This window comes from Bos taurus, chromosome 1 (genome assembly GCF_002263795.3).
Source record: "Bos taurus isolate L1 Dominette 01449 registration number 42190680 breed Hereford chromosome 1, ARS-UCD2.0, whole genome shotgun sequence".
Classification (NCBI taxonomy): domain Eukaryota; kingdom Metazoa; phylum Chordata; class Mammalia; order Artiodactyla; family Bovidae; genus Bos; species Bos taurus.
Genome location: NC_037328.1, coordinates 88,078,926 through 88,102,912, shown reverse-complemented (window position 1 = coordinate 88,102,912; position 23,987 = coordinate 88,078,926). Strand labels below are relative to the sequence as shown.

General features: G+C 40.8%; 1 long non-coding RNA gene and 1 other non-coding gene across 3 annotated transcripts in view; both read right to left on the bottom strand.

The window, feature by feature from the left end:
* Positions 1–4,741: 4,741 nt before the first annotated feature.
* Positions 4,742–23,987, bottom strand: part of LOC112447549 (uncharacterized) — a 36,590-nt gene continuing 17,344 nt past the window's right edge. For both annotated transcript variants that reach the window (XR_009495124.1, XR_003035750.2), the window contains 2 exons: positions 10,450–10,541; positions 4,742–4,899 (listed from right to left, as the gene is read on the bottom strand). This is a non-coding gene — a long non-coding RNA (uncharacterized lncRNA). The remainder of the gene's footprint in view (positions 4,900–10,449; positions 10,542–23,987) is intronic.
* Positions 16,451–16,523, bottom strand: TRNAG-UCC (transfer RNA glycine (anticodon UCC)). Its single transcript has one exon. It is a non-coding gene; the product is annotated as a tRNA-Gly (tRNA).

Below are 23,987 nucleotides of genomic sequence, written 5' to 3'. Positions count from 1 at the left end.
AAAATTTTTCAGAACCCACCCCAAATACTGTTTTCACATTGAAATCTTCCTTATTCCTTCCTTAGAAATGAGTTCTCTCTCCTCTTATCTCCTAGTATGCATTCTTTGTACAAATTCAAGTCCTGACTTGTAATTACATTCATTTCCCAGGGTAGCTACCACTAATATTAGCAGCTATCATTTTTTTTTCTAAAGAACTTGCTAAATGTCTTTACACATATTATCTCATGTAACGTGGTATGAAAGAGGTAGTCTGATCCCCATCATACAAATGAAGAAACTGAGGCATAGAAATGTTTATACACTAGTATGAAACAGAGGGTTTCCCTGGTAGCTCGGCTGGTGAAGAATTTGCTTGTAATGTAGGAGATGCCAATTTGATTCCTGGGTTGGGAAGATCCCCCGGAGGGGCGCATAGCAACCCACTCCAGTATTCTTGCCTGAAGAAGCCCCATGGACAGAGGAGCCTGGTGAGATACAGTCCATGGTGTCACAAAGAGTTGGACATGGCTGAGCGACTAAGCACAGCACAGCACAGCAAAAACCAGAACTACTTAATACTCGAGCTGGCTGTGTACTAAGTAGTAGTATTACCCTACAATTCCCAGCCTCTATGCAGTTAGCCAGTGAGCTATGAGAAGAAAGTGCTTACCAGGTGGTATTAGTGGTAAAGAATCTGCCTGCCAAGCAAGAGACACGAGTTCAATCCCTGGGTCAGGAAGACCCCCTGGAGAAAGGAATGGCAACCCACTCCAGTATTCCTGCCTGGAGAATCCCATGGACAGAGGAGCCTGGCGGGCTACAGTCCATAGGGTCGCAAAGAGTCAGACACGACTGAAGTGACTTAGCACTCATGCACACATGAGCCAAAAAGATTATGAGCAGATGACAATGATGTGTGTCACTTCTGAGCTGAGTGAGGCATATAAGAGTGGCAACCCTGGCAGCCACGAGTTGAGGGGAGATGACAGAATCTCAAAAGAGAGAAATCCTGGATTCAGATGACATAAAAGAGAGTTACTGTGAGGTGTCCTGAGACAAGCACTAAACTTTCTGAATGCAAAAAGCAAACTTTAGTGTGTTAATCCCCCTAAGACTCCAGAGATTTTGTGGGTTTGTTGTTGTTACCATAACCTTGATTAATACAGAGTCCAAATCCTACATTCACAACCCTAAAACTCTATCCCTAACTTCTAAGCCCTAATTACTTCCACCTTACCTTTTCAGAGCACTTATCAATGTGAAGCAAAGGAGAGAGATGAGGAAATAAACACATCTAAAGGCACCCTTTCTTCAGTAGAGGCATGGGAATAAAATGCTTGTGAAGCAGCTAAAAGGAAACCATGAGGAACTTGAGGACAACTTCACAACACAATAACAAAACCAGTGTTATGAAGGATTTCACAGACTGATGTGGAGCAGGAGAAGAAATAGATGGATTGCGAAAGAGTTGTGACATTATTCTACTCCAATAAAATCTTCCCCCTTCTTGCCACTCACTCTAAATTTACATCTTGGATACAACTTTAATAAATGTCATGATACATCAAAGATTGCCATACACTGGAATACCAGCCTCCCTAACAAAGATTTTATAGGGCCACAAAACAGCCTTTAGAGGAAGCATGTGTTCGCTCATTTATTTCAGGTAGTTTTGACTTGTTCTTGGTAGACTAGAAAAGTGAATTTCCTTCTCTCAGTCCTTTTGAAATTAGTCATCTTCCTCTCCACATCTTTCCAATGTATTAGCCAAAGTGATCAGTATTCTCTCCTTCTAGCAATATTAAAGTTGGAAATAGCAAATGTGCTTACCTTCCTCCCAGCAATTTCAACCTAGCAATTTACACTGTGGCACTAGTGGTAAAGAACCCACCTGCCAATGCAGGAGACATAAAAGATGCAGGTTCGATCCTTGGGTAGGGAAGAACCCCTGGAGGAGAGCATGGCAACCCACTCCAGTATTCTTGCCTGGAAAATCCCATGGACAGAAGAGTCTGGTGAGCTACAGTCCAGGGGTCACAAAGAGTTGGACGCAACTGAAGCAACTTAGCACATACACACAATTTACACTACTCACACACATCCAAATATATATACATATATGCCCATGGCAGTATTCTTTATAATAGCGAAAAACTGAAAACAACCTGAATGTCTATCAACAGCAGACTGGTTATATTAGAATATTTTCCTGCAAAGGAATTTATAGTCTTTAAAGTGATTTTGTAGCTCTAGATTTATTGACAAGCAGATATCTATGTCAGCTTTGTGAGTGAAAATTTAGATTATAAAAATACTTGTATTGTGATTGTTTATGCAGAACTGTCTGCCTCTCTCTGTGTGTATATATATTTATTTTGTTTGTGAATAGAGAAGGCTTAAGGGCTTCCCTGATGACTCAGCAGTAAAGAATCTACCTACAATACAGGAGACAAGGAGACCTTTACGTTCGGTTCCTGGGTTGGGAAGACTCCCTGGAGGAGGGCATGGCAACCCACTCCAGTGTTCTTGCCTGTAGAATCACACGGATTGAGGAGCCTGGCAGTCTACAGTCCCTTGGGTCGCAAAGAGTCAGAAACAACTGAAATGACCAAGCACGCGTGCACAGAGAAGGCTTAAAGGATATACTCCAAAATGCCAATAAGTTCTCTCTTCTTAGTAGGTTTTGGAGTATTCTTTTACTCTTTTATGCTTTTCTGCACTGCTTGAATTGTTAAATGTTCACCTAGTATATTTATAACATTAAAAATGATAAAAACTGCTTTTATTTGGAGGAAAATGTTAAGACTATTTATAAGCTATCACCTTCCAACTAACCTTAAAGCACAAAGTGATACTAATTCAGAGCAACAGTTTGCTTTCCAGAGATCAGGTCTGCCTACAGTTTCCATACTAAGAATGGTACCCTATCATTACTCTGACACTGTTATGATTTAAATGTGCATTGGAAGTTAATTTATTCTTTGACAAGTGTTCACATCAGAATCTCACATTCAAATGTGAAAGTGGATTTGACAGAGAAAAGACATATAAATTCATTTCAATAAAAACTTTAGCTTTTTAACTTCTTGTGGCAGATCTGAAATTCCCAAAGTGATAAAGGTATTCAGGCTCTGCACAGATCTCCAGTACATATGGGTAGATGTCTTGGCATCATTAAATCACTGGCTGTCAGATAAAGAAAAAATAAAAACCCTAAAAACTGTATCTGTCAATACCCCCAAAACTATTTGAGGCAAGATACTGTGAGTTATGGTTTTCTTATTTTAAGCCTCTCTGACCTGGTTAGTAGAAGTTTTGTCAAAAAGGAATTTCACAAAAGGCAGTCAAAATATACTGTCAACTCTCCTGTTTACAAAACTGATACAAGGACCAGAATTTAATAATAAGATTCAAAGAGTGAGAAGGTGACAGTAAATGGTGTAGGGCTTCAAATTTTTAATAAAAATTTTTAATAAAAATTATTTCTAGATAATAAAAATCTGTTGGATCAATGCTGTCATGGGGATATTCCACCAGGAGACGCTCTTAAGAAAATTTAATGTTCAAGCCCACCTCTTAAACATATTATATTCTCAATGAAAGTGTGCTGAATGACTGAATAAGTGTTCTGTGTAGGTCAGCTATGCTGCTATAATAAATGCATCGTAAAATTTCAATGGTTAATCCAACACAGATTCATTTCTCTCTCAAGTCATGGTTCAGTGTGGTTGAGGGACAATTCTGAAAAGTTCTTATCCCAATAATGACTCAGTGATCCAGGATTCTTCCATAATGTGGCTCTTCCTATGGGCTACACAGCCTCCAAGATTGCCACAGAAGGAGAGAGGGTGGGAAATCAAAGTCAGGGTTTATGGATAGATGAGAAGTGGTATATACCATTTATATTCATGTTTGTTAGACTAGGACTCAGTGGCTTGTTTTCCCTTTGCTGCAAGGAAGGCTGGGAAATGTAGTCTTTCTGTTTGCCCAGGAAGATAAAGCAAATTTGTGAGCAGGCCATATGCTGACATTTTTTACATTAATTATTTAGATGATAGTCTTTTTAGAATATATTTTGCTAGCTTGTTATCTTAAAGACAATAAACATTACACTTTCATTTTATGCCAAGTTTATAATTGCAAGCATTACTGTTATAAACTAACATACACACCTGGAAGTTGCAGTCTTTCTTTTCCCTTCTCAGTGCTCCCACAGTTAGTCACGTGTGAACTTGATAATGCCTCACTCATTCAGCCTTTGCTTGGATTCCCTACATCATCAATCACCCAGTCTGAGTCCTCACCCACAGTCTCCTAGGAGATCTCTCTGATTGCACCCAGATCTGACCTAACCAACAACTAAACCATTCCATACACTGCCACCAAATGAATGGTCCTAGAACATGCTTCAACCACCACTAAAGCAATAAGCCTTCCTTATCCTAAGGCATAACACTTTCTCCCTTTACCTTTCCAGTTGCCCCTCGGCAATAAAGTCAGGTCCAAACTCTTAACTTCCATAAGCAGAGGTGGCTATCTAATGCTCTGATCACCTTCTTTAACATTCTATTTCAGCCAATTGTTTTACATTTACTTCCTCATGACATTGCTCATTCCATCCTTCCCATCTGAGGTACCCTCAGCATCTTATATAATTACCTATGTTCTACACATCCATTAACATTCTGTTTTAGTCTCACATTCTGTATTCATTAGGTAACATAAGCAGCCGTGACAGAAAAACACCAAAGTCTCAATGGTTTAACACAATGAATGTTTATTTCTTGCTCTCATTAAGTCCAAATTGGGTGTTGTCAGGTGGCTCCCCTCCAAGCAAGGATTCAGAAACCTAGGAACTCAGGCTCCTTACAGCTGATTTCTCTGCCATCTTTGACACTTGGCTTCCACTGTTTAGCGCTATAGAAAGAGAAAGCACATGGAGTATCATATTTAGAGGTTCTAGGGACTAGTTTCGCAGCCATGAAATTAAAAGACGCTTACTCCTTGGAAGGAAAGTTATGACCAACCTAGATAGCATATTGAAAAGCAGAGATATTACTTTGCCAACAATGATCTGTCTAGTCCAGGCTATGGTTTTTCCAGTGGTCATGTATGGATGTGAGAGTTGGAATGTGAAGAAAGCTGAGCACCAAAGAATTGATGCTTTTGAACTGTGGTGTTGGAGAAGACTCTTGAGAGTGCCTTGGACTGCAAGGAGATCCAACCAGTCCATCCTAAAGGAGATCAGTCCTGGGTGTTCTTTGGAAGGACTGATACTGAAGCTGAATTCCAATACTTTGGCCACCTGATGCGAAGAGTTGACTCATTGGAAAAGACCCTGATGCTGGGAGGGACTGGGGGCAGGAGGAGAAGGGGATGATAGAGGATGAGATGGTTGGATGGCATCACCGATTCAATGGATGTGAGTTTGAGTGAATTCCGGGAGCTGGTGATGGACAGGGAGGCCTGGTGTGCTGCAATTCATGGGGTCGAAAAGAGTCGGACAGGACTGAGCGACTGAACTGAACTGAATGGACTAGTACTGACAATGGCACCCTTCATGGCTGTTAATTTCCCACTGGCTAAAACTCATTTAAGGGGCTTCCCAGGTGGCTCAGTGGTAAAGAATCCACTTGCCAGTGCAGGAGGTGCAGGTTCCATCCTGAGTCAGGAAGAGCCCCTGGAGACGGAAATGGTAACCCATTCCAGTATTTTTGCCTGGAAAAATCCTACGGACAGAGGAGCCTGGCAGGCTGCAGTCCAAGGGGTCACAAAGAGTAGGACACAGTTGAGCAACTGAGAACACATGCAAAAGCTCATTTACATGGCCACATCTAAAACTGCAAGAGTGTGCGGGCCCAGGAATGAGAGAAGATGGATTTGATAAATAGCCATTAGTATCTGTTTTATTTGCTTAGACTTCTCTCCTGGAAAATCCAATTCTCTTCATAATTCCTCTTTCCTCTTAACTTTTCTATTACTTTCTGGTACCATATGCTGCTGCATAGACTGTGGTAAATTGGGCAGGTTTCCTTCACTTTTGACATATTTCCTTCCACATCAACTAAACTTTAGGGCAGAATCTCTGCTAAGTATTTTTTAGTATCCCGGCTATTAGAACAGTGCCCAGCACACTATCTTAAGACTTCAACAGTGTTGAATGATGATAATGATTCATCAATGACAATGATGACAATAATGCCCTTAGGAGCTTCTAAGATAAGCAAGTCATTTCCCTGTACACTAAATGGCCCAGACTGCTATGCATAGGAAGTCCTGGCCCACTCTTTTGTTTTTTCTTTCCTTTTCCTTGTAGAATCTGTCTGCCAATGCAGGAGACTTAAGAGACATGGATGTGATCCCTAGGTCGGGAAGATCCCCTGGAGGAGGGCATGGCAACCCACTCCAGTATTCTTGCCTGGAGAACCCCTTAGACAGAGGATCCTGGTGGGCTATAGTCCATAAGGTCACAAAGAGTCAGACACAACTGAAGCGACTTAGCATGCACACACAGTCAATTTTCAGACCCTGGTTTTCATGGCCTCCAGCATATTTGTTTCTCCTTACTCTACTTCTAACTTACTGTCTCCAATCTGCTATTTGGCGTGTTTTAAATCTTAGCAGTGGGAAACTTTCTACAAATAAAATTATCCATGAAACCACACAAAGGGAAAAATAATAGCTGAATGGTTCAGGTTGTGACAGGCGGGGCACTGGCTCACTTAGCAGCTGCCTGGTTCCAAGGAGATGCTCAGTAAACATAAGCTCCCCTTCTTCTCCTCTCTTTGTCTTAACATGACTATTTGCTCACTGAAAAGCACTCCAATGGACAAACTTCACTAAGATTTCTTATTAATGGCACAAAAACTATTAATTTTCTCAGCAATTCACCTTTACCGCATCCCAACCCCGCCCCCCCAAAAAAAGTGAAGAATACGAATAGGAAAAGAATTTTGAAAGCTCTGTGAATAATAAAACTCATAGTTGTCATAGACTTAGCAGGCTTTTCAATAACATCCCTGTTTTCCCCATGGAAATTCTCCATCCACAAGTAGCTCACAAAGCCTCTTCTCTATTAAATGCCACATGAAGACAAAGGCATAAAACTTCCTCAACGTGTCATCTTAGAGAAATATGACTAGTCCTAAATGTTCATTCAAACAGCCTTCAATGTAACTGCAAACATCTCACTCTAAAAGGAATTCAAAATGGTGGAGTCATATATTTTGAAGCAAAAATGATACTATTTTACATGTTAAAAAAAATACAGTGTATGTGTGTTAGTCGCTCAGTCATGTCTGACTCTTTGTAACCCTATGGACTGTAGCCCACCAAGCTTCTCAGTTCATGGGATTCTCCAGGCAAGAATACTGGAATGGGTTGCCATGCCCTCCTCCAGGGGCTCTTCCCAACCCAGGGATCAAACTCATGTCTCCTGTGTCTCTTGCATTACAAGTGAATTCTTTACTGATGAGCCAACTGGGGAAGCCCACTAAGGTCTATAGGTTTACTGATAAATTTCATGTGTCAAAATTGATATGACTATACATATTAATGTTTATAGTATATGTAATTCTGAGTTAACTTCTGTTCCCCTGGGCCATCATTTTGTTGTCATCTTTGATTAAAATGCCTTGAATTAAATGTTAACTGAATATAGTTTAAAACAAAGTTTCTTTAAGCCACACTGACCTCTAGAGACATAAAGGGATTTCAAAGATGCTCAAGTGAAACCAAAATCCACCTTCACAAGATCAGTGTGAATATAATAAAAGGATTTATTTTGGGACATAAGGATGGACTATCCTCTGAGCTCTGTGCTACACTCCATTGACTAAGCATACTGCATTGCCTGTTATTAAATTTTACTGCAAAGAGGAAAAGAAAGAGACAAAGAGAAAGACTAGAGCTAAAAGGAACTTGAAAATAATTGAAATTGTTCAAATGTATGTAACGGAAAAGGCAGTGAACTGTGTATCCTGAGTTCTGGTTCTGTTTCATTTTCATAATACCTATGTGACCTTGGGCAAACCACTTTTCTTCTGAGGCTTCATTTTCCCACCAGTTAAATGAGGGTTTGAGCCAAATTCTGTGATACTCTGTGCTGAATGCAAGCTAAGAAATGCTAACAGTTTATTTTCTCATCTTTAAAAAATTACTGATCCACCTTAAAAAAAACACTTTCTATTAATGACTCAATAATTAGATTGATCAGGGTAGTACATTACTGGTGAAGATTAGTTTCCAAGGGCTGCTGTAACAAAGTACCACAAACTGGGCAGCTTAAAAAACAACAGACATATTTTTTTCTCTCACAGTTCTGGAGGCTAAAAAGTCCAAAATCAGGGTCTCAGCTGGGCTATGTTCCCTCTGAAACTCTGAGTAGAATCCTCCCTTCCGTCTTCCTAACTTCTGGTGGTGGCCACCACTGTTGGCATTCCTTGGCTTGTAGCTGCCTCTCTGTTATCTCTTCCCCTCTGGTCATAAGGCATTATCTCTTTATCTCTCTTCACATCATCTTCCCTTACCTCAATCCAGGTGTACTGGATTGAGGGTTAATCCACACTAATCTGGTATGACCTCATTTAACTTAACTAATTATACTTATAATGATTCTAGTTCCAAATAAGATCATGTTCTTATTTGGTATTGAGGTCAGTCCTTCAACATATCTTTTGAGGCACATAATTCTTTAACAGTAGTGATAGGGAAAATATATAGTCAGAGAAATGACAGCTTTAAAAAAGAAGCAACGTCACTTGCAATTTGGGTCACTTAAAGGACAGGATATGTGTAATGAATTGCTTCCTCCCGAATGATGGTATCTTTACAGAAAAATCCCATGGCAAGAAAATATGTATTCAGTGGAGAAACAACACAACCTAAGTCTAGCAGAATGGCTCAGACAAGATCCTGACACGGTATCAGTGAATGTAAGAGTAACACAAGGTGGCTATGCTTCTGTGTAACAGCTCAAACTATAACCAAGGCATCTGAAGAGTTGTCCTGCAAAGGTTAATACCATGAAGAACCACTGAGATCAAACCTTGCCATTCTGAGTCAAGAAAATTGTTAAGAAAAGTCTGTCCTTTCCTCTTAAATTTTGATAAATGAACAGGAAATATAGAAGATAATCCTAGGAAACCTTGTCATGCCAGATAGCAAGCTCACTATCAAACACTAACTGAGGTCATGTTAACAGAACTCAAGAGCCAACATGAAGGAATTTGCCCTGGCCAAAAATGGAAATTGGTGCATCAGTAAGAAAATAGTACAGTGGGTTAAAACACATCAAATTCATTTAAATCCTATAAGTCCCAATAATTCTTAAGGGAAAAAAATCTTTATTGGTCCCCTTGGTCAATGATAGAAAGCCAACTCATTATTTTTAAAACTTGTAAATAAAGAGAAAGAATCAAATATTGATTCTGCCTTTATTACTCACTGTTTTAACCAGAGTACACAAGAGGGTATTTCTCTTTAGAGAAGTATTCTAGCCAGTAAATGAAAAGGAATGACATAATATCACTACTATGTAACTCCTGATGAACTAAAGAATACTGAGAAGTACAATAAGGACACTGCTTAGAAGTATTTCTAAATATCAATAAATTGTATATGTTCAACATGCCCCACTACCAAAGGTAAGAAAACACCACAATATTAAGAATGTGAACAGGATGTAAACACTTCAATGCAGCTAAGTGATTGAACATGTTATTTATCTCAGCAGATTGTTCTGAATGAGCAAAAAAAAAGACAACCTGTGAGCCACATACTAGCTACACAATATAATTGTGAAAATGGGTTCCTTATACCCAAATGAAAATAAAAATTCACCAGTACTAGCAATTTAAGACGGAGAAGGCAATGGCACCCCACTCCAGTACTCTTGCCTGGAAAATCCCATGGATGAAGAAACCTGGTAGGCTGCAGTCCATGGGGTCGCTAGAGTCGGACACGACTGAACGACTTTACTTTCACTTTTCACTTTCATGCATTGGAGAAGGAAATGGCAACCCACTCCAGTGTTCTTGCCTGGAGAATCCCAGGGACGGGGGAGCCTGGTGGGCTGCCATCTATGGGGTCGCACAGAGTCGGACACGACTGAAGCGACTTAGCAGCAGCAGCAATTTAAGAAGGGATTCACACACACATACACACACAATTTTTTCTCTCACAGTTCTGGAGGCTAAAACTCCACTAAAGAAAATACTGCAAAAGTAGCCTCAAAATGGGTAGGATGAAGAGGGAAATTAAACAACAGGAAACTATACAAATTACACAAACCTCTGGGAGACATTAAGCAGAGGAAAAAAGGGAATTTGAAGGATATAGTCAGAGCCAAGGATATATCAGAACCCAGCGGGTACAATCATCAAACCAACAAGAAATATTGATGAGGAACAGACAGCCACCACTCCATGCATTCCCCTGAAGTGAAGCCTGTCAAAGCCAGTCTCCTACCTGTTCTCACACAGATGCCAGTCAGGATCCCCACTCCAGGATGACTCATGCCCCAGGAGAGAAGCCTTCTGTAGCTGCATGGTCATCAGTCACTGGTGGAACAAGAAATCTAAGTTTAAGAATATTATTTACAGTGACAAAGGTAGCCAATAAAGAACTAAGCAGTGTAACTGAGGGAGAAGAGAGAAGTGGTAACAGAGAAGAAAAGAGAATATACTAAGCAGAGGGACAAGTGGAAAACAAGAGCGAAGATGGTTCATATTTAGGAACTGCACGGTGTTCAGCAATGTTAGGGTTTATAGTGTAAAGAAGAGATTAATGAGAGATGATGAGTCTAAAGAAGAAAGTAGAGACCAGAGCATTACCTCATACTAAGGAAAGTTTCAGCTTTATTCTGAAAGTTCCAGCTTTCCTGTTGGCTGTGGTAAAAACAACAACAACAAAAAACAACCCTGCCTACCAATGTAGGAGACATAAGAGACGCAGGTTCGACCCTGGGTTGGGAAGATCCCCTGAAGGAGGAAATGGCAACCTGCTCGAGTATTCTTGCCTGGAGAATTCCATGGTCAGAGGACCCTGGCAGGCTACAGTCCATAGGATCACAAAGAGTCATACATGATTTAGGGACTAAGCAACAAGTGAAAGTTCTAAGCACTTTTAAACACAACATAACACGGTTCAATGTGCGTTTCAGAAGCATGATTCTGGCTTCTGTAGATTTCTGGGGAACAAACCTGGAGAGAGGGAAACCACTTAGGCAGCTGCTGAAATCATCCAGGAACTAAAGATAATCAATTGCTAAACTGAGGAACTGGCAGTGGGCCTGGAGGAATATTTTTCAACTTCAGAATGCATCCAAATTGCCAGGAGGGCTTGTTAAAACAGTGGGTCCCATGGGGCCTCGGAGTTTCTCACTCAGTGTGTATGAGGTCTGTCTCAAGAATTTGCATTTTTAATAAGTTACCAGGTGATGCCGATGCTGCTGGTCCAGGGACCACACTGAAAACAGTATTTGAGAGTAAGCAGGAATCCCAGACCAGACACCAACGCTGTGTATGTATGGATGCTTCCCCACACCAACAAGCAACTCTCAGGTGCCAGCAGAGTGTCTAAGAATTCAAGTCAGTTCTGACGTGAGTCTCAGTGAACTCCAGGAGTTGGTGATGGACAGGGAGGCCTGGCGTGCTGCGATTCATGGGGTCGCAAAGAGTCGGACACGACTGAGCGACTGATCTGATCTGATCTGATCTGACACTCTACCCAGAGATAGAATCAGATTGCACAGGTAAAGGGCTCAGTCCCACAAGACTGCTGTCTCCTTCGGATGCCAGTCACAAGTCTGTGTTGTTACCTGTACTTCTGACTGATAGGCTATCAATCAGAGGTTCCCATGACCTCAGGTTCAATTAACTTGCTAGAATAACTCACAGAACTCAGGAAATCTGTTTGCTTACTAGATTACCTATTTCATCTTAAAAGGATAGTAAAGAGCAGGAATCAATAGCCAGATGAAGAGATCAATAGGGCAAGGTCTCAAGCAAAGGAGCATCTGTCCTCGTGGAGCCTGGGACCAGGCAGAGTGGCATGCAGAGGCATCCTGGTCCCCTGATGTGGAAGCTCTCCTAAAAAGGGACCAAGACACTTTCCTCTGCAGTTTTTATGGCGGTTTCATTACATAGTCATGATTGACTAAATCCTTGGCCAATGGTGATCGATTCAACCTCCAGCCCCTCTTTCTTCCCTGTAAAGTAAGGGTAGGGCTGAAAATCACAACCCTCTCATTTCTGCTGGTTCTTGCAGCAACCAACCTCACTCCTTAAGTGCTTCTAAAAGTCATAGCATTCACATAACAAAAGACATCTTGTCACTGTTAACACTTAGGAAATTCCCAGGGTTTGGGGAGCTGTAAGCCAGAAACTGTGAACAAAGACCAAACATATATGAGAAATAAACTTTGGTCATCTAAAATGACCAAACAAATATTTCTTACAAATCACAGCATGACAGAGAGCATGTAAGAAGTAGAATCAACAATACTTGGTGACTGACTGGATGAAGACATTGAAGAGAGTAGTCACGATTCTTCCCAACTTTCTAACTTGGGTAACTGGGAGATTGTGGTGTCAGTCATCAAGACAAGAGGAATACTAATGAAGAACATATATTTGGTGAGAGCATGGGGTTATAAATACAAAGAGATCCATTTGAACACATATCAAACTTCACATTCACACTGGACATCCCAATGAATTTTAGGACAGGCAATTTATATACAAAAGGACATGAAAAGGAAGATATGAGTTAGAAATACAGATGTAAGAAGCATCAGCATATAAATGATAATTAAAGCCATGAGAATGAATATGATTTGCCATGGTCAATAAATACTGTGAGAAAAGAAGAGGATAAAGTCTTGAGGAACCTAAAATTTAAGAAAAAGAGAACTGGCACTACTAAGCCAACTGAGACAAAGAGGTAGAAGATCTGCCATGGCTACATTGTTTGTGATATCAAAAGACTAAAATAATCAAATGCTCATCAATATGGGGCTGGTTAAATAAATCATGACCCTCTCTACAGTAGAATTCTTTGCATCTATAAAAAACTGGAATGAGTAAGTGCTTTTGCTAACAATAGAAAATATGTCTTAAATATACATATATTTTGGTTTTGTGAAAAAAGCAAATTGTAGAATGGTGCATGTAATGTTGCTATCATTTAGCTGAAATGGGGGGAAATGCATACACATGATTATATAGTTGCTGGCGTATTCACAGAGTACCTCTGGAAAGATGTGCAAGAAATTTGTAACCTAGAGGAAACATAGAGGGGAACCTAGTAAGTAGGAGATTGAAGATCCAGGGCAGAATTTCAACCCAAAGGCCCAAATACCCTATAAGCTACCAACTATCGGCCAATTGTAAAGATGGAAGCATCAGAACCTGATGTTATTAAACATTTAAACTATTAATACAAAAATAATTCTCCTTATTTAGATCTCATGATCGTCTAACAACATTCTGAAACTTTTCCCACAGAAAGAGAATTCATTCTATATATTGCTGAAATTGACTTGACAATCATACATTTTTATACAAGTTAATCATTGGCATTCTACTATGGCTTTCAACACCTATCTCTTGTGCGTTTTGTGAACTTGAGGCAATACCCATGGGTTCAGTCAGTTGATCACAGAGAGATTCTGAGTCTACAGAGCTAAGAACTAAATCCTAGACTCGGTTAAATTAACCAAGGTGTATTCTACCTTATTAAGTTTCTTGACAGCGATTTGTCTCTCCTGGCCACACTCCAACAGCACTATGATGTAAAATTCAAATTTTCAGAGGAAACAAATTTGTTTGCAATACTCCTCATCTTATCTTTACGGTATATATTCCATTGACTGATACCAAATTTACCAATCTACCCATGAATTCCATATGACTGTGGCCTTCAACCTCTCCCAGCAGCATCCACACCCCTCCCCAATTAAAGTTCACCAGTATCATTCATCAAAATGTTTCTTCCTACCATAAACAAAAATCACATCATTTAAGTAGATTACACTTGGCAGAATCCACTACCAAACCATAAACTTCTGAGGGAAAGATGCTTTATTCCTCTTTGTATTCCTAAAAGATAATACAATACCCTGTACATCACAGACATTCAACACATTCACACTGAATTAGATTGAATTCCCTGCTAATATATTACCTGCCCAGATAAGGTAATTATTTAACCACTTAAATCAAAGGTCCTTACAGAATTCTCTTTCAAGTGTGACCTCTAATTTGTAAGGGAGATATTTTTGCCTGGGGGCCTTTTGACACCCTTCAAATGTAATCATAGGTGAAGCTATTTAACCTATTTATGAAATCTGTTCAGATAATATACTGCTATCTAGCAAGGTCAGAAAGTGGGTTTTCTCTTCCAGTTAATAGAGAATCTCAACATACATGAAATATAGAATGATATTTTCTAAATTAGAATTTTATTTTTAAAATATGCTACTGTAAGATGATGCCAAGTAAGATGTAAATTTTCTCTGAAACTGTAAGAAGGTGTTTGCAAACACTACATAGAGAAACCAGGCGTGGGGAAAGCAGACCCAGGTAGCTAAGTAAGCCAGGTTCAGCCCCTCAACCACAGCAATCCACACAAGTAGCAAAGAGCTCTACATTTTTTTTGCCTAAAATGGTGGTTTCAAATATGTATTCATTTTTAAAAGGCTTTCACAAATTATTTTTTAGTTTGAAAACTCATTTGTTTAAAATAAGACAGTAATTTCATGCTTCCTCAGATCATGATTGTCACTGTTTCTCCACTATATCTGCACCAAAGTAATGGAGCAATGAAGTGACTAGCATGTTTGCTGAAAACTCATTACATACATGGAGAAGGCAATGGCACCCCTCTCCAGTACTCATGCCTGGAAAATCCCATGGATGGAGGAGCCTGGTAAGCTGCAGTCCATGGGGTCTCTAAGAGTCAGACACGACAGAGCGACTTCACTTTCACTTTTCACTTTCATGCATTGGAGAAGGAAATGGCAACCCACTCCAGTGTTCTTGCCTGGAGAATCCCAGGGATGGGGGAGCCTGTTGGGCTGCCGTCTATGGGGTCGCACAGAGTCGGACACGACTGAAGTGACTTAGTAGTAGTAGTAGGGAGAAAAAAGTCAAACTGATGGAGGCTCAGTGGTTCACCTGCCATTGCAGGAGATGCAGGTGTGATCCCTTGGTCTGGAAGATCCCCTGGAGGAGGAAATGGCAACCCACTCCAGTGTTCTTGCCTGGAGAATCCCAGGGACAGGGGAGCCTGGTGGGCTGCCGTCTCTGGGGTCGCACAGAGTCAGACATGACTGAAGCGACTTAGCAGCAGCAGCATTATATACAATGTGATTCTTTTATGGTAGTTAGTAATCCCACTTTCTTTTACCTCCTTTCATAGTGGTGACTATGATGGAGAAAAAATGGAAACACTGAACAGGCTTTATTTTCTTGAGCTCCCATGTCACTGCAGATGGTGACTGTAGCCATGAAATTAAAAGATGCCTGCTGCTTGGAAGAAAGGTTATGATAAACCTAGACAGCATATTAAAAAGCAAAGTCATTGCTCTGCCTACAAAGGTCCATCTAGTCAAAGCTATGGTTTTTCCAGTAGTCATGTATGGACATGAGTACTGGACCATGAAGAAGGCTGAACACTGAAGAATTCGTACTTTTGAACCATGGTATTGGAGAAGACTCTTGAGAGTCCCTTGGACTGCAAGGAGATCAAACCAGTCAATTCTAAAGGAAATCAACCCTGAATATTCATTGAAAGGACTGATGCTGAAGTTGAAGCTTCAATACTTTGGCCACCTGATGGGAAAAGCCAACTTATTGGAAAAGATCCTAATGCTGGGGAAGATTGAGGGCAGAAAGAGAAGGGGGTAAATGGAGGATGGGATAGGTGGATGGCATCATTGACTCAATGGACATGAGTTTGAGCAAACTCTGGAAGATAGTGAAGGACAGAGAAGTCTGGCGTGCTGTAGTCCATGGGGTCGCAGAGAGTAGGACATGACTGAGCAACTGAACAACAACAGCAATAGCAATAGCAGTTACTATGTATTCTGGATCATTTATGTTACTCTTCTGTCTTCTGACATCAAAATATAAATAACATTCACAGTATTCTGTAGAACACAGAACCTGGAAAGATCCCCTCCATAGTCTAAACTTATGAAAGGGTAATCCTCCAGCAAAAAATCTCAGAGCAGAGTAATTTCTAAGTATTCAAAGCCACTTCTCTATTGCCAGAAAAATGGAAACTCCAGGTCTATAAGTATTGAATAATATACATTTTTTTATCTTACTCAAATAGATCTAACTCTAGAGAACTAACTGCAAACATTAGTTCTTCTACAAAGAACTAACTGCAAACCTTAGTTCTTTTACAAAGATTTAAAAGGTTATGTTTTTCTTATTGTGCCCTGCACCATGTGGGATCCTTGTTCCCTGACCAGGGATCAAACCTGGGCTCCCTGCATTGGAAGTGCAGAATCTTACCCACTGGACCACCAGGGAAGTCCGAAGTCTACATTTTATGTATGAAAAGTGTTGGGGGCCAGAGTGAGGTACTCCGCCCGTGACAAAGGTCATGAGGAAGGAGGCTCGACATACGCAAAGGCGGGATCGAGCCTCAGGAGTCCCCCTGGAACTCCTCGAGCATCTACCCCCATAACCAGAGCCTGCCTACTTTACTACTTTGTGCTCTTACCTACACCTCTGACTTTACGGGGGGCTGTCCCCCACCACCTCTTTCGGAGAAGGAGTTAACCTAGAGCTCCAGTCAATAAAAACTCTTGAGTGTGACAAGAGTGTTTTAACCTACAAACTCCTCTGAAGGTTCTCTAGCCTGCCTGACAGGCTTGTCCGGCCACATGTGATTGTTCACAGCCTCCCAACCGTGAGAGGCACGAGATGCTTTAAACCTTCTAAAAACAGGTTCCTTAGAAAAGTTAGAAAACTATTAGTATAAGTATAATGGGCTAATTAGAAAATGTGTTGGTGAAGGGTTTTTCATTTGTTGAGCCCATGTTTGTTGCTAAGTCTCCATATCCCCTGCCCTTACACACATTAATGAATATATAGAATTAACCTTTGATATTAATCATGTTAGACCTTAGGCTAAGTAAATTCTTTCCTTAACTAAAACCCACTACACCCTCACCCTGTAGGAATGTAACTTTATTTGGGTGGCGTCTGTTTTGAGAATAATCAACCCTGGAGAAATAAGTGTCCTGATTGACTGACCGCTGTCACAAGGAGAGGGTCGTAAATTGTCAGCAGGCCCCCCTGGCCAGAAGATGATGTAACACCCCTAAGACCTCTGTATACATTTGTGTGAAGCACCTGACTTTAATAAAAGTCAGGACTGCTGTCCCCACGTGACTTTTGTATAACATCTCAGTGTATAAAAACAGACCCTGGAAAATAAAGAATTGGGATCAGTTTCTCAAAATACTGGTCTCCCCATGTCGCGCTCTCTCTCACTCTGGCTGAGTCTCCATCTGGAGCGCGGAACCCACCATGCTTACTAATTATGCCTGGGCTTCTAAGATCCGACCAGGGAGGCCTCAGTGTCTCCTCTCCTTCGGGACAACGGAAGGACGCCTGCGGCCTACGTAAGTGGTGCAAACTTCTTGTCTTGAAGTTTTATTGGTCTCCCGCGTAAACCAAGCTACTCAGCCTCTTTTCTCCACTGAATTTTCCTACTGAGCTATCCTCATTCTATTACTCTTTATATCCTTAATTAATGTTTAATTAAGCTATCGTATCCTGATCCTCGCCTATGCCGTCTCTCCTTCGAATACCCTGGATCAGCCGGGGCTGGTCCCCGGCAGAAAAGAAATCCAATCACTTCTCACTGGAGATGAACAAAATACCAGCATACTAAAGCAGAGAATGAAAGAAGAGCCATCACTTGGGAAAAGATGACAGTGACCTGTGGAAGGAGGCAGAGGAGATTTAACAAATCAGATCAGTTCTATCTTAACTACCAAGATTCCAAAATTAATCTAGACATATATTTCTGAACTCATCTTCAGTAGGATTTAATCTCTGCTCCCCTATATTTTCACTTGATTGGGACATTATTGTCAGAACATAATAGTCTCATCTGATAAACTATGTTTTAATTATGTCATCATAGACTGTTGGAAAAGATTTGCTACTCTGCTTTAGTCACATTCAAATAACTGCCAGTAGTATTTAATATACTGTAAATATTTCAGATCATAACCTTACCCAAATAATCCTTATGCAGCCAGGGAGAGAAGACCATCACCGAACCATGCTGTGCATATATCAAATGCCTTGATAGAGTAATAATGGCCTATTAATCAGAGCACAGGCTAAATGGGCCCACCACCTGTTCTACATCAACATTAGTATTCTGATAAACTCTTTAAAGAAAGAGAAATGTCACTACCATCCCACACGAACTCGAGCTTCCAGAATGAAAGACACTAGGTCAGTTTTCATCTATTTCCATATAGTAATAACAGTCACAGATTTAAACAACTTGAATCTAAACCTAAGTACTAAAATAAATCATGGGCTCCCAGCATTAAAATATTCAGTCCTGATTTTTAAAAACTAAATCTTTGAATGTTTACATCAGCTAGACAGTGTACAGTTTACTGACCTGTGCCTTACTGTGAACATACAGTCAACTATGACCAGTTTTAATCTTTAAAATTTCTCCTGAGAGAAGATTTTTGGGTCCTTGAATGCTAATGGGAAAGACATTATACTTAACACACACAGTATTAACAACATTTAAGAACTTTCTTTATAGCTATAATAAAGAAACTATTTTATTGTTGTAAAAGACTAATTCATGTCTTCAGCTGTGAACATGAACACATAGCATCCCTCCATCCATACAAATGATTCTATCTGGATATCCGTGCGGCAAGTAATTCATCCAAAGGTTAAATGGGTTTAAACTTTCAAAAGAAGGATATAGATTTACTTCCTGCATACCTCCTTGATGTTTTAATTATTATTTATACTTATTGAGCAGTATATATTTAGTGGGACTGAGAATTCAGAATTAGGAGCTATGATCTGAAATCTAAAGTTTCTGGATCTGCTTAAAAGTCATAGAATTCCAAATTTGGAGGAAATTCAAGTCTAACTACCTCACTTTAAAGGCACACACACACACACACACACACACACACGTGTGTGTGTGTGCATGCTCACTCAGTCATGTCTGACTCTTCACAACCCCATAGGCTATAGCCCTCCAGGCTCCTCTATCCTTGGCATTTCCCAAGCAAGAATACTGGAGTGGGTTGTCATTTCCTTCTCCAGGGGATCTTCCCAATCTAGGGATTGAACTCACATCTCTTGCATCTCCTGAATTGCCACCTGGGATGCCTAAATCAGGGAATAAACTGATTTTCCCAATATCCTACAGCTAGCAAGTTCAGTGAGGAACTGAACCCAGGCCTTCTGGCTTTTTCCACTAAGGGAAATAAATTCCTCAATATATGCAGATAACAAAACTATCTCCAAAATTCTTTCTAGTCTAACTTCCTAGGCTCTCTGGATAGGTTAAAATCTAGATGGTTCACCACCCTACTAAACACAATTAGGCCTTCCACTTTCTGAGTGGAACTGACAGCAACACTCTATCAATCTGAGTTCTTGGTTGAAAACAACAAAAGACTTTAGCTAATTTAAGAAGGAAAACAATTTTTTAAGGATTTCTGGGTAGTTTCTAGAATCACCAGTAAAACGTGGAGAAACAGGTTAGGAAAACAGACAGAAACAAGGGAAGTCTGATAGCAGCCAAGACCAAAACAAAAATGAGGTCTTAGACCAGACTGGTGGGGACAACAGCAGAGCAACGCCTACACTCTGGACCTGTGTGTTTCTGCCCCTGCTGCCATCACCCTAGACTGGATTACCTACTGGCTTTGGTTATTTGCTTCAAGAACCCAAAAATAGTGAAAGTGAGGCTCTAGCTATGTGACTGGTTGAAGAACACACATCTGGTCTTTTCAGTTTCTCCCGTGAAGATTTGCCACAGGAATTCCCTATATACTGGAAGGGGATCAGGCTTCCCAGGTGGCGCTAGTGGTAAAGAACCAGCCTGCCAATGCAGGAGACCTAACACAAGCAGGTTTGATTCCTGGGTCGGGAAGATCCCCTGGAGGAGGGCATGGCAACCCACTCCAGTATTCTTGCCTGGAGAATCCCATGTTCAGAGAAACCTAATGGGCAACAGTCCCTAGAGTCACATACAGTCAGACACGACTGAAGCGACTTAGTACACACAGCACGTACAGGAAGGGGTCAGGGAAGCTAACCAGCTAGCTAGACGACAGACTGATAGACACCAATAAACTCTTGTTCACAACAAGTGATGTATTTGAGAAACTTAGAGAAACACATCCAAGTCTACAAAAATTAAGGCACTCTAAAAGTGACTGAAAATGATCACTACACAATATTCCAACTAATCTCAAGAATTTAATAATAGTGTAGAGCCAACTTTAGCATTGCTTTCATATCCTTCTCTTTGTGACCCCATGGACTGCAGCACACTTCACTGTCTCCTGGAGTCTGCTCAAACTCACGTCCATTGAGTCAGTGATGCTATTCAACCATCTCGTCCTTTGTCATCCCCTTCTTCTCTTGTCCTCAATCTTTCCCAGCATCAGGGTCGTCCCCATTAGTCAGCTCTTCCCATCAGGTAGACAAAGTGTTGGAGCTTCAGCTTCAACATCAGTCCTTCCAGTGAATATTCAGGGGTGATTTCCTATAGAATTGACTGGTTTGATCTCCTTGTAGTCCACGGGACTCTCAAGAATCATCTCCAGCACCACTTTAGCATGGTACATATAATATATCTAGGAGGATCCACATTATAACATTATCTTTGGTAAGAAATGAGTAATTTTTACAAATTTACTCTTAACTAGAGCTTTAAAATTTTTCTGCCACTTGTATGCACTTATGTACATTATGTGTATAACAATTTCTTACCAAAATAATAATTCTAATTCTACTGGTAATTTTAAATGATTCGAGACTTAAACAACATATGACGCTTTCTAAGAAAATACATATAGCTTTTTATGACATAAACAAACAAAAAACACTTTTAAATGCTAATTTTATTTTTGCAGTTGATTTAGAAACAAAGATTCACATTTTTCCACAAATAATTTCTTTAAAGAGTGGAGTCTTTTAAATTACTTTTAAAGGAAGGGGACATGGTTCTGGTTAAGAGGGGATTTTGCCTGTCAAAACACCCTATATTCTTCTCTTTACTTCATACATTTCCTTTCTGGGCAAGCTTTATGGCCCTCAACTGCAGTTGTTTATAACTTTCTACTGCTCTTACTCTTGGAGGGTTAATATATAACATTTGGATTTTTTGGCACTCTTTCTTTCCCTTCCTCAAATACCCAAGCCTCTACCCCTTAATTTTGGTAGTCAATTTTGTGCCCAGTCACTATTTATAGCTGGAAACAATCCCAGATTTGGGCAGCTGGTCTGGTTTGGAGATCTATAATCTCATTTAGTTTTACTACTTATGACTCTAGGCTGTAAACACTAAGGGAATGTATGTGAACTAAGATGTTTAATAAGCATGAAGTATATATGTACAAGGGGCTTTCCTGCAGCTCAGACAGTAAAGAATCTGCCCGCCATGCAGAAGACCCAGGTTTGATCCCTGGGTTGGGAAGATCCCCTGGAAAAGGGAATGGAAACCCACTCCAGTATTCTTGCCTGGAGAATCCCATGGACAGAGAAGCCTGGCAGGCTACAGTCCATGGGGTTGCAAAGAGTTGGACACGACTGAGCAACTGACACCTTTACTTTCACTTTTCATACATGGACAAACAGGGGTCCTCTACTGTAAAGTTTGTACATCATACTTCAAGGAAGAAAGGACTTGTAGTACAGCTAAGGATATCTCCGGCACTTTTTTCTGCAGAGGCAAAGCTTCCATTCCAGGCAGGTAGGCTCCTAGCATCCAATGAGCAGTCCACGCTATTTCCTATTGTTTCTTTCACTTGGATCATCCTCTTTCTAAACCTCTCCACCAGCCGAAGGCTAACACATTGTTCAATGATCAGTTCAAATTCTGCCTTTTCCCTGAGGGATATACAGATGTGTAGCTAAAAATGAAAAGGGGCATTACAAACCTTAAAGACAGAAATAAATAATAATCATAGGTACCACTGTTATCAAGTACCAGATTTACTCTTCACATCACACCAGTCTTATTAGCATGGATTAATTACAGCTGCTATGTTACAGACACTATGACCATTTTCTGCCCTTAGAGAATTTTTAGCCTGATGAAACCAACTTTGTGCAAAATATAATTCAACACAAGGGGCTAAGAAAGAATTTGCCTAGAGAATAAGAGTTTATTATTGACTGGGTTTATTATAGTTTATTATAGACTTGGAAGCAAGATGGTGGAGTAGAAGGACATGTGCTCATCTTCTCCTGCAAGAACTCCAAAATTACAACTCACTGCTGAACAACCATCAACAGGAGAATGTTGGATCCCACCAAAAAAAAATATATCCCACATCCAAGGGCAAAAGAGAAGCAAGATGGTAGGAGGGGAAAAATCATGTTTAGAATCAAACCCCATACCCACCAGAGATGCTCAGAGGACACAAACAAAACCTTGTGTGCACCAGGAGACTCCACAGAGACTGAGCAAGACCTGCCTTTGAGTGTATGAACGTCTCCTACAGAGGTACAAGTCAACAGTGGCCAGCCGCAGGGGCCCTGGGTGCAGCAGAGGTATGGCATAAGCCCTCTTGGAGGAGGTCACCATTAACCCCACTATAGAGCCACCAGAACTTACAGGACTGGGAAAACAGACTCTTGCAGGGCACAAACAAAACCTTGTGTGCATTGACCCCACAAGAGACTGACCCAGACTTGCCTGTGAGTGTCCAGGAGTCTCCAGCAGAGTCATGGGTCAGCAGTGGCCTGGTGCAGGGTCGGGGGCACTGAGTACGGCAGTGCATGCATGGGACCTTTTGAAGGAGGTCACCATTATCTTCATTACCTCCACCATAGTTTGACCTCAGGTCAAACAACAGGGAGGGAACACAGCCCTGCCCATCAACAGAAAATTGGACTAAAGATTTACTGAGCATGGCCCTGCCCATCAGAACAAGACCCTTTCTCCCTCAGAAAGTCTTCTCATCAGGAAGCTTCCATAAGCCTCGTAACCTTGTCCATCAGAGGGCGAATAGAATGAAAACCACTATCACAGAAAACTAGCCAAACTGATCATATGGACCACAGCCTTGTCTAACTCAATGAAACCACGAGCCATGCCGTGTAGGGCCACGCAAGATGGACGGGTCATGGTGGAGAGTTCTGACAAAATGTGGTCCACTGGAGAAGGGAATGGCAAACCACTTCAGTATTCTTGCCTTGAGAACCCCATGAACAGTATGAAAAGGCAAAAAGATAGGACACTGAAAGATGAACTCCCCAGGTCAGTAGGTGCCCAATGTGCTACTGGAGAAGAGTGGAGAAATAACTCCAGAAAAAATGAAGAGACAGAGCCAAAGCAAAACAACACCCAGTTGTGGATGTGACTGGTGATGGAAGTAAAGTCCAATGCTGTAAAGAACAATATTGGATAGGAACCTGGAATGTTAGGTCCATGAATCAAAGTAAATTGGAAGCAGTCAAACAGGAGATGGCAAGAGTGAACAGCGACATTTTAGGAATCAGTGAACTAAAATGGACTGGAATGAGTGAATTTAACTCAGATGACCATTATATCTACTACTGTGGGCAAGAATCCCTTAGAAGAAAGGGAGTAGCCCTCATAGTTAACAAAAGAGTCCAAAATGCAGGAGTTGGATGCAATCTCAAAAATGACAGAATGATCTCTGTTAGTTTCCAAGGCAAACCATTCAATATCACAGTAATCCAAGTCGATGCCCCAACCAATAATGCTGAAGAAGTTGAAATTGAACGGTT